This window comes from Camellia sinensis, chromosome 3, assembly GCF_055761805.1.
Source record: "Camellia sinensis isolate YWXY chromosome 3, ASM5576180v1, whole genome shotgun sequence".
In the NCBI taxonomy this organism is placed as follows: Eukaryota; Viridiplantae; Streptophyta; class Magnoliopsida; order Ericales; family Theaceae; genus Camellia; species Camellia sinensis.
Genome location: NC_138963.1, coordinates 204,808,827 through 204,820,058, shown reverse-complemented (window position 1 = coordinate 204,820,058; position 11,232 = coordinate 204,808,827). Strand labels below are relative to the sequence as shown.

The 11,232-nt window shown below is 36.0% G+C and overlaps 1 pseudogene; it reads left to right on the top strand.

Annotated features, from left to right (window-relative positions):
- Window positions 1–8,533: 8,533 nt before the first annotated feature.
- On the top strand, window positions 8,534–10,711 carry LOC114296841 (subtilisin-like protease SBT1.6 pseudogene; annotated as a pseudogene).
- Window positions 10,712–11,232: the final 521 nt, after the last annotated feature.

The following is an 11,232-nucleotide window of genomic DNA, read 5'->3' as shown; positions in this document are numbered from 1 at the left end:
TAGACTTATACCAACTAAAGAATAAATAAATTTTTACTCAATGTTATTCTTCTTCCTTTTTTTTTTTTAAATTATTAAAGAATCCAATTATCAAAAAAAAATTAGTCAATGTTATTTATTTATTTATTTATTAATATTAATGAATCCAACTATCAATAAATTTGTAGTCAATGTTATTCTCTCTTCTTCTTTTTTGATTTTTTTTATTATTTATTTTTTTATGTTTTTATTCTTTTTTGTAAATATTAAATAATCCAACTATCAATGTTATTCTCTCTTCTTTTTTTATTTTTTTATTCTTTTTTGTAATTGTGTATGATGACAACTTTGAAAGAGTGTCACCACCAGCAATCACATGAGATATATCAACATGAAGTGTAATATTCCCATACATAAAATGATAGGTAAATGACAATACAGTTAAATTTCTTTGATAACGCCAAAAGTGAACAGGGCATACATTGAACGGCATCAATCTAAACCCATCTAGCACGCCTAGTTTTGTTAGTAGTATCCATTGCAAGTGTGGACGCATACAAAATGCATATAACTACAACATACCAAAAAACAAAAAAAAAAAAACATGACAACTCATCTATAACGGTAGATGAAAAGAACAAAAAAGCCACATAGCCAAGCACATCATGATTCTGGCGCACATTTCTTTGTCAAAGTCTGGCTTGACGAGCAACTCATAACCCTCTAAGGCCGCGTTTCATCAGAAATATACTTTGGGAGTCCAAAGAATGGTGCCTCATGGAATACTTGGCATAGTGCGGATACCTAAGCATCCAAAAACCCATCTACATTGCCTATAGATAGCACCGCTACTTGGCACAAATTCATTTCCTTATATGCTCAGGAATAAGACGTTGACGCAATTCAGGCGATGCCCCAGCCAGCTCTGTAAGAAATTTTGGCACGATCAACAAGAGAACCATCAAACCCCCCCCCCCCAAAAAAAAAAAAGGAAAATTTAAGTTGACTCACCTTGAGGCGTGAAATTGAAGAGAGGAGGGACCGGTCTCCCATTTGGCAAGCTTGTGGTTGGTTCCCTCAAATCATCAAAGAAAGGATGTGCACATGCCTCCAACTGAAAAGGTCATAGATTTTGATTAAAAGACAACTTTCAAAACAACATTTTACAATTTCTTTGACAAGGTCAGAAAATTATGTATGATTCAAAACAAAATAACAATATAATCTATTGATTACAAAGACAAATCATAAGACAATATTAACTTATCAATTTGGCTAATGTCTTATTAAAAATATAATATAATAATGTTATATTAGGATATCAGAGAATGACATTACTTGTACATTTCATTTTGCTATGAAAAATATTCAATGCAACGTTGATTGACAATGAGCTTTTTAATAAATGTCCACATATAATGATTTTTCTATTTCATATATAATAAGCAAAGATCAAATTTCTTACAGCAGTGCAACGTAGATTTGGTGAATATTGGAGCAGCTTCGACACAAAATCCATAGCTTTGGCTAGCATTCGCTTGTTAAAAACGAAGAAAACGTAAGTTCATTAGATTTGGCTGTCATGAAAGTAATGCGCTTATTATCAATGAAGATGAGTCAAAGATGCATCCTCCATGTGGAATTTCTAACAAACCTTGTGCCATGGGTGTGCTTTGATCTGAGGAAATTTGAACTCCATGTAATTTGGATTCATGCATCTAATTTCCTCTCTGGTTGGTGTCCTCAATATCTGTAACAGAACCACCCAAGAAAATAATAATAATAATAATAAGAGAATGCACCAAACAATTATTAGAATATAAAATTTTATAAAAATAAATTACTAGAACCTTAATTATTTCCACTAGCTGATCAACCCCACTTTCTCCAGGAAACAAAGGCTGCACATCAAACCATATTCAATACGAATCAGGACCAGCCCCATAACATGTTCCGAAATAAATGAAGTTTAGCAACAACAAATTAATCAGCAAATTTCAAAATTTCATATATATATATATATATATATACTGCTTAGTCCCAAACCCTATAAATTAATCAACAAATTTCAAATTTTCAAAAAGCACAGTAAAATAAAAATTGTTATAAAGCTACAAAAAAAAATAAAATTCAAGGCCAATGCAGAAGAAACATATCTTAAAGAATGATATGCAAATGGGTATAATTGAAGAAGCATGGTAGGCATTCATCTAAATGCATATACCACATTCAAAAAGTCTGAGAATAAATAATCAACAAATAGTAATCAAAACCAATTATTACTAAGCAAATATTTCATTAACGGGTGCCGTAGTATACTGCATACAAGTCCCTATCTTGATTTCTTGCAGGGTAAAGTGGCATCTTTCACATCAAATTTAAAGCTTAATAAAAGTGCTGACTGTCAATGTTCCAGAAAACAAACTCAAATATACACTCACCTGGCCTAGAAGTAGCTCGGCCAAAACACAACCAGCAGACTACATGTCAATTGCAGTTGTGTACTTTATAGCCCCAAATATCAATTATGGAGCCCTATAATACCGTGAGCAAATATATGATATGTTGGGTTCACCAGGCACCTACAACGGGAAAATAAATTTCAAACATTGCCACACATTAAAAAACATGAAATCCCATGAATAGAGACCTACCAACATCTTTACACTCCCAAAATCGCACAACTTTAGCTGATGACTGTGGGGATTAACCTGTAACAAGCATCAAAACCTCAAAAATAAGTTATAATATCTAACACACATGAGTTCCAAACCTTTTCCTGATGGAAAAGAAGTTCCAACACCCTAGCACCAACAACATAGCCTCCATCCTCCAACATGCCCCAATCCAACAACATTAAAGAGCACCCACACTAGAATGTATGATCCAATACAGATCAATTATGCAGTAACTTAATTAAAATATAACCATCAGCTACTAAACAAGTTTGTTCTTGAATAAACCAATGTATGGAACTACTTCAAATTATTAACATTAAACAGACGCAAGTGGTCTCCACAATTAATTATATAAAAACATGGGACACCCACAGTGGTCAGAATCACAAGAAGAAAAAGTAGCATATTATGGCTCTTTCAAAAGTAGCAGAGAGTAGCATACAATACAATATAGTGCAGCCCAGCACAGGAGTAACATGTAAACAGATTGGAAGCTACAAGAACTAGTCTTAACCAGTCCAACATAGGACCAACATATAAACAAATTGGAAGCTACAAAAACCAGTCTTAAACAACCCAACACATGAGCAAACAAAAAGAAACCCATCATACAAAAAGACCATCATACAGTAGATGCCACATTCAAATATGACCTTCCAATAGAAAAGAAACCCAGTTCATATTGTCATTCTCATCTAAACTGAAGAACAAGCCAACTTTGTCTTCATCTTTCACTATCATAGATGCTGCCATCAATCTTTGGGTATTACTCATTCGCAACTTTAGAAGTTCTGCACTAACCAACTTCCTTTGTTGGGATAGGTCATATGAATATCCTATCCTATAAGCAATCTCCACCATCGTAGTATTAGTATTCTCAATGAATGATCCAAGATTTTTTGCTATCTCTGATAGTTCACTAGGAATCCCCTTAGCAGGCCGAGCCCCTTTTTTCCCAGTTTTAGTAGAGTCAGCATGGTTGGAAACATTACCTGCAGTAGACATTGAGTAGTCTGTTTCACCCATCTTCATACTAAACTGTTCAACAAGAGACTGTTCTCCTTCTTTTGTAGTTACATTTGTATCCTCCTTTTCCATGGCTGCAACTGCATTAACAGGATCCTTAGGCAGTTCACTAGTCGCCCTGTCCTTTCCAAATAGAATAAGCCAATCTTCATAGAACAAGAATGGCCTATTTCGCATCCCTTTTGCATCCGGTACCCTCTACACAAGTGATTATCCAATTATTAAAAAGAATAGATTGATTTATAGGTAAAGAGTCATGCAAATAACAACATAAAAATGAGATTTACCCTGACATAGTTCTGCCATACGTCGTCACTATCAACAAGCACCATCTTTTGTTCATTATCCCAATCAAAACCACTTATCTTTAACACATCTTGAAAAGTGCTATATTGTTTCCTCCACAACTTAATCTTCGAGTCGATGTGAGGAGTGGCTCGAAGATCAGTTCCAGGAAATGCTCTTAAGATCTTCTTCTCACATTCATTGTAGAAGCCTACCCTAAACTGATTATTATCAAGCTTCCACCTGGGATTACTTGCGGTTATATCCTTCATGGTTATAATGAGGAAGAGTTCCTCATGGTGATTCCAAAACCTTCGAGGTTTCCCCTTCTTACGAGAATTAGTGGTACCAGTGTCATCCATACCTATATATATATGTATGTCATAAGTTTAAATCATAACACACATGTCAATCGTAAATAAAAAATCAACTTACACAATATTTGTTACAAATACCACACAAAAACTAAACAAATATGGTTCGAATTACATGCCATAATAAACTCTCACTATTACATAAGAATCGTCATACAACACTAATTTATTGACCTCTGCTTGCTTTCCATTCATTAAACATTTGGGTTGCCATGGCAGTTCTCCATTCACTCCATTGATCAGATGCTTCAACAACATCAATCATTTCATCTCCTAATTCAGTAGCTGGAGGAGGAGGATTCATTTCCTCATTCTCATCATCATCAAGATCCATAGGCATTTCACATTGTATGAGATTGTGGAGAAGGCAACATGCAGTGATAATACGAAATTGAGTCTTAATTGGAAAGTAAGAATAAGTCCTCAATATTGCCCACCTCATTTTAAGTAGCCCAAAACACCTCTCAATGATGTTACAAGCAGAAGAGTGCCTCATGTTAAAAAACTCTTGTGGAGTTGTTGGGGCGCCCACTTCTCTCCATGTGGAAAGATGGTAACGCTATCCTCTGTATGGTGCAAGAAAACCCTCCCCATTTGTGTAACCCGCATCTACGGGATAGTAGTGGCCTGTAATTATGTAACATGGTTTCACTATGTATGTGACAAAATAATTGTTTAATATAAATATAGTATACTTATATATATAACAATATATAATTTTTATACCAGTTGGGACTTTCAACCCATTGGGTCTACTGACAACATCTCTAAGTACCCTAGAGTCAGAAGTAGATCCTTTCCATCCAGGCAAGACATATATGAATTGCATGTCTTGGGAGCACACACCTAATACATTTGTGGCAATTTCTCCCTTTCTTGTTCTATACCTTGGTTTGTCTATTGCAGGGGCAAGAACCTTAACATAGGTTCCATCTAAAGCACCAAGACAATTCTAAAAATAAAATAATATTATAATAGGCAATACAAAAATATAATATGTTAATTAAACAAAGTTGTAAATATATTGTACCTGAAAACAACTCCACTTATCATCTGTACAATTAGCAGTTATTGGTTCAAGCTTCTTAAGGAGGAGACCATGGAGGCGCAACACAGCCTTGAGAACATTATTGAAGTGCTTACTAATTGTTTGACCACTTCGCATGAAATTAAATTTAATTTTGTTGTTCTTAGTATGATGTGCAAGCACATTCAAAACACATTGCTACTTGCTCCTCTAAGACGACATACTTTGAATCAGACAATCCAACACTTCGCACCAACCCACATAAAAGCATAAAAGTACGCCTATTCATCCGAAGTTAGTCATGACAATTTATGTCACTATCGTTGACCAATCTATTCAAATGGTCAATTTGATTTCCATAGGGGTGAGGTGATCTAGGTAGTTGCAACCTAATTTCTTTCTTCTTGAATGCAGCATGTAAAATCACTATATACATAGCACATGCATAATTAATGGATGAAACAACATGTTGCAGGGCTACAAATTCCTCTATCAGGTCTTTTCTCCCTTTCTTAGTGGCATAATTATCCATCTACAAAAAATGAATAAACAATAAGCGGCTAAAATCAGCACAAAAAGTAAAACAAATAATAGAAACTGTTGACTGCCATAAAACAAAGTGTAAAGGCCAAAAAGCCACATAGAGAAAAAGATTCAATGAAAAACAAAGGAAAGAACTACGCAAAAGATTACCAAGCGGAGCATTGTTCAGATTTTTTCATACCACATGTTAACAATGTGAAAGTAGTATTAATTTCCTACAGAAAAGAAATAGAAAAGACATCAAAGAAAATGAAAGATATTTATTTTCAATGGAAATCCAACTTAAACATTTAGTTATAATACACAATCTTTGACTACAACAAATGCCATTAAAACACTAGTGCAGAAATATATGAAAAAGCACTTGAATAGGTAAATATGTTCCCTATTTTTACTCAAGAGAAAAAAGGGCAGTTTCTTACAAGAATGGTCCTTTTTCTTACAAGAGTGATACAAACCCATTATTTGAATATTCCATTCTCATACTCTTTTATTAGTTGTATTAGAATGAGGAAAACATGGTATGTATGTAGTTCATTTCATGAGAAACACATTCCATAATGTTAAAGTTTGAAATTATGTAATTAAATTTGAAACTTTCAATGACTATTAATTTAATCATTTGTCACTGACCTCTTTCCTTGAGAAGGCAATAACCTAATTGTGCTCTTGTCAATTCAGGATTTTAGGGTGTTGGCAGGGGATAGAGGGTGTTGGCAGGGCAATAACTAATTGTGAGTACATTGACATTTACCATACTTGATACATATTCATATCCATACTCATTGGCAGACTTGGATATGTTATATAAGATGACAAAATGCAACTTCCCTTTCCTAACATATTTTGTTAATCAGAGCAACTTTCTCATTATACAAGTACCCACTAAAGAGGTGGAGGTATATGAATTTTTGCTGATGTTGTCACAGATTAAATTTTTTTAAGACAAGAATATTAATGGAAAAGGATCTAGACAACTTTTTTTCTTCTCTCTTTTGATAAGTCATCTAGATAGCCAGTTAATTAAAGAGGATTTCCATATTTTCTTCGTAAAAAATTTGGCCAGTTGGATGTCTGAACCAATCTTTTGATGGGTTTGATTATTATTGTGCAGATAAGAAAATCTATTACAATTAACAATTGAGTATTTGCTCATTATTTGTTTGCTGTACTTTTTCCATTAAAATAAAATTGCACATTGCCAGCAATTACCAGCAATCAAAACCCCAAATGTGTAAAAAATATATCATTCAAACCCCAAAGGCAAAAAAAAAAAAAAACCCCCAATTTGAAGCAGATGCAGCAGAACCCAATTTGAAACAAAACCCAATTCCAACCACCAAGTTAATAATAACTTGCTTGACAAAAAAAAAAAAAAAATAAAATTACCGATATAGCAGATGCTTCACTCAATCTGAAGATTGAAAATCTGAAGATGAGAGAAAGCTAGGCACATTGTGAAGAAAAGAAAGGAGCTTATTTAAAAACAAACAATTGGTAAAAAGAAGAAAAAATAATCAGCAAGAGATGTACTTTATGCAGCATCCAGTTCTTGTAGCAAGAACTTGGTGTCTTTGATCATTGTGTCAGATCAATTGGTGATAAGAAGGGCTGCACTTATATTTTTTACGATATTTGACATCATGCCTTGCAGGCCAGCACTCATAGGAAGTAGCATTATGTACCAACAATCCCTCTCTCACTATGATGCTTATGTAACTCGAACTCATGACAACTTAACTTTGATACCACTTGTCGGACTGAATTCCACCATCTCTCCTAAAACCAATTGGTGATAGGAAGGGTTTCACTCATGTTTTTTATGGCATTCAACATCACACTCCGTTAGTCTATTTTTAAAGCAGTCCCAGAGAATGACATTGTGTACCAAAACAGTGCTCTATGTGGAAAGCTCTGTGGTGATCCTTCAATTATCAGATCCACTATGGTTTGCTAGATCATGATTGGTTCAGGTACAACAGTGGTAACCTTTGGCCATCTAGGCTATGAAAAAGCAAAGGAAAAATTTGGAAGTTATTATTCAAAAATCAAAACCAATTATATTAGTCAAATGGAAGGCTCACTTGTTTTTTTAGACAATTTATAAATAAATAAATAAAAAAAGAGAAGGGACAAATATGCTGATCATGCTAACACAAGCAACCATATGAATCACAGAAATGTCAAAGCATGAGAAAATATGTGCACAAGTAAATTATTGAAAATCAAAGGAAAAATTTGGAAATTATTCCAAACAAAATCAATAAAAAAGAAAAAAGAAAATGATGGACTAATATATTGATCAAGTTAACACAAGCAAGCAACTGAACAACTAGAATGTCAAAGCATGCAAATATCTGTGGACAGGTACTTGAGATCAAAAATCAAAAGAGAAACAATATAAAATTAAAAGGGAGATATCTTTGTAGTACTATAAATGGTTGCTCAAATTCTCAGTTTCTCATCAGCTTGCCTGCCAATCTCCTTAGCTAGCCGTGACCAACTCTTCTCACATTCTGATTTTGAACCTTGCATTGCCATGGCTAATGATGTTATTGCTACTAGGGGTGGTCAGCAATGCATCTTCAGAACTCGAACAATACTAGACATGCATCATCCACATGGACCATTCACAGAAACCCGCATCCTTCTCAACCCACTATTCATGGCACCGTTCCACCCTAAACTCGTTGTCTTTTTCTCCACTTGACAGTGAAGAAAAGCTACTCTACACATACAACCATGTCATGCATGGGTTCAGTGCCAGGCTCACACCCTTTCAACTTTTTAAACTTGAGAAATCCCCAGCACATCATGCCACCTATCACGAGTCCTTTGGCAAACTCTTAACCACCCGCACCCCAAAGTTCCTTGGCCTAAAGCACAAAACTGGAGTCTGGCCAGCTTCATCGTATGGCAAAGGCGTGATAATAGGAATAATCGACATCGGAGATAGCGAGAGTTTTGCTGACACGGGGATGCCACCGGTGCTAGAGAGATGGAAGGGCAAGTGTGAAAATGGCACAGCTTTTAGCCCTTTTGACTGCAATAGAAAGCTCATTGGAGCTCAATCTTTTAGCAGAGGACTCCTCGCGCCAGGTAAACAAATCTCCAAGGAAGACGACTTTGAATCAGCCAGAGACTACCACAGTCATGGGACTTACATGGCATCCACAGTAGTAGGTTCTTACGCACTTGGTGCTAGTCACTTTGCGTATGCTAGAGGCACAGCCATATGAGTAGCACTGAGTGCACACGTTGCCATGTACAAAGTCCACTGGTCAACAAGCACAACTGAGATTTTAGCCAACAACGTGCTCGCTAGCGTGGACCAAGCAATTGCCGACGGGGTAGACGTCATGCCTTTGTCTCTGGCCTTACCCAAAACACTTTATTTTGAGAATGTCATAGCCATTGCATCGCTTTCAGCAATAGAGAAAGGGATTGTCGTTGTCTGTGCTGCTGGAAATAAAGGGGCTCGGAACAGAACATTCAATGGAGCACCATGGATCATCACAGTAGGTGCTGGTACTATTGACCGAAACAATGTCGCATCACTAAACCTAGAAAATGGGTTAACCATAAAAGGCACATCATACTTCCTAGCGAGTGTTTACATTACCAACAGATCTATTTATTATGGGAAAGGCAACCTAAACAAAGCAATATGCAATGTTTCAGCTTTAGATTTAGAAGAGATTGTTGGAAAGGCAGTCCTATGTGATAAGAGCCCTAACATTGACATAGTTGGAAAGATGAAGGAAGTTAAAAGGGCAGGTGGATACGCAGGAATATTCGTGGGGGACATGGTGACTTCAGATCCATAGTACTACATTCCTGTCCAGTTTTCCATTCCTAGCCTGGTTCTGCATACTAATTATGGGGCTTCAGTAAAGGAGTATGTAACCAGTGAAAATAACGTAAAGGTAAAGAGCATGAAGTTCGTGATAACGACTTTGGGGACAAAACCTGCACCTCAAGTAGCCTTTTTTTCTTCAAGAGGACCTGATCCAATTAACCCAGGTGTTCTAAAACCAGATATCCTCGCTCCAGAGCAAGATGTTCTGGCAACAGTTGTACCCAAGAAGGCGCATTTCAAAGTAGGCAACTATAATATGGTCACTGATTATGGATTCATCTCAAGGACATCAATGGCAACTCCCTATGTTGTAGGAGTTACAACATTACTAAAGGTCGTCCACCATGATTGGAGCCCTGCAGCCATCCGATTAGCTATCATGACCACTGCAAATACACTTGACAATACAGACATAGCCTTGAAAGACCAATTAACTGGACTGCGTGCCACACCTCTGGACTTCGGGGCTGGCCATGTCAATCCAAACAAAGCAATGGATCTTGGGTTGATCTACAACGTGGGTTTCCAAGATTATGTTGACTTCTTGTGCCGTCTTGGCTACAATAAGAAGCAAATGAGTGCTGTCCTCAGAAGAAATCAGTGGAGTTGCAACCAAAATCCCAACGATCTCAATTACCCTTCTTTCATCGCTATATTTCCCAAAAACACCAGCTCCATAACAACAGAAACCTTCAACAGCGTTATGACGAACGTGGGAGATGATACAGCCATTTATTGAGCAGTAGTAGTTGTTCCTACTGGAATAAGTGTCAAAGTAGAGCCCAATACTCTTACATTCACCAGCAAATATCAGAAGCAAAGTTTTGTCGTAAGCATAGAGATTGATAAAGTTGCACCCAACATACAATACGGTTATCTCAAATGGATTGATCAGCATGAACACATAGTATCAAGCCCCATTGCAGCCATTTCTGGCTGAGACATGCTCACGAAAGTCTCTGAACAGATTTTCTGCCTTGATACTTTGCTCTACAAATAATTGAGGAACTATGCCTATATTGAACGTACAACGTCAAGTAACTTGTTTAGCACAACAAAGATTGAAATAAGCTATCAGTAAAAGCTATTAAAGTTTATTTATCAAAAAAAAAAAAAAATATTAAAGTTTATTGTTCTTTGTAGTGTCTGTGTGAATGTGGGTTGCATGCACGTAAGTATGCAGTTTCCAAAAATAAAAAATTGGAAGTTTGTTGGTCTTCACTCAGAAGAACTAGTATCTCCAATATTCGAAAGCTGAATATCAGCTAGAGTGAAATAACAAACAACTATACACAAACTGGACATTGGTGCAGAAAATCTATAGCTTACTCATCTGCACACCAACTTTTGAATCAAAGACCACAAACCAGTGTGCTTAATTCTGTTAGCATCACTTCCAAAGTAGACACGCTTGGTTGGTCCTAACCATGCAATAAAGTTGTTTCCGCATATAAAAATTAA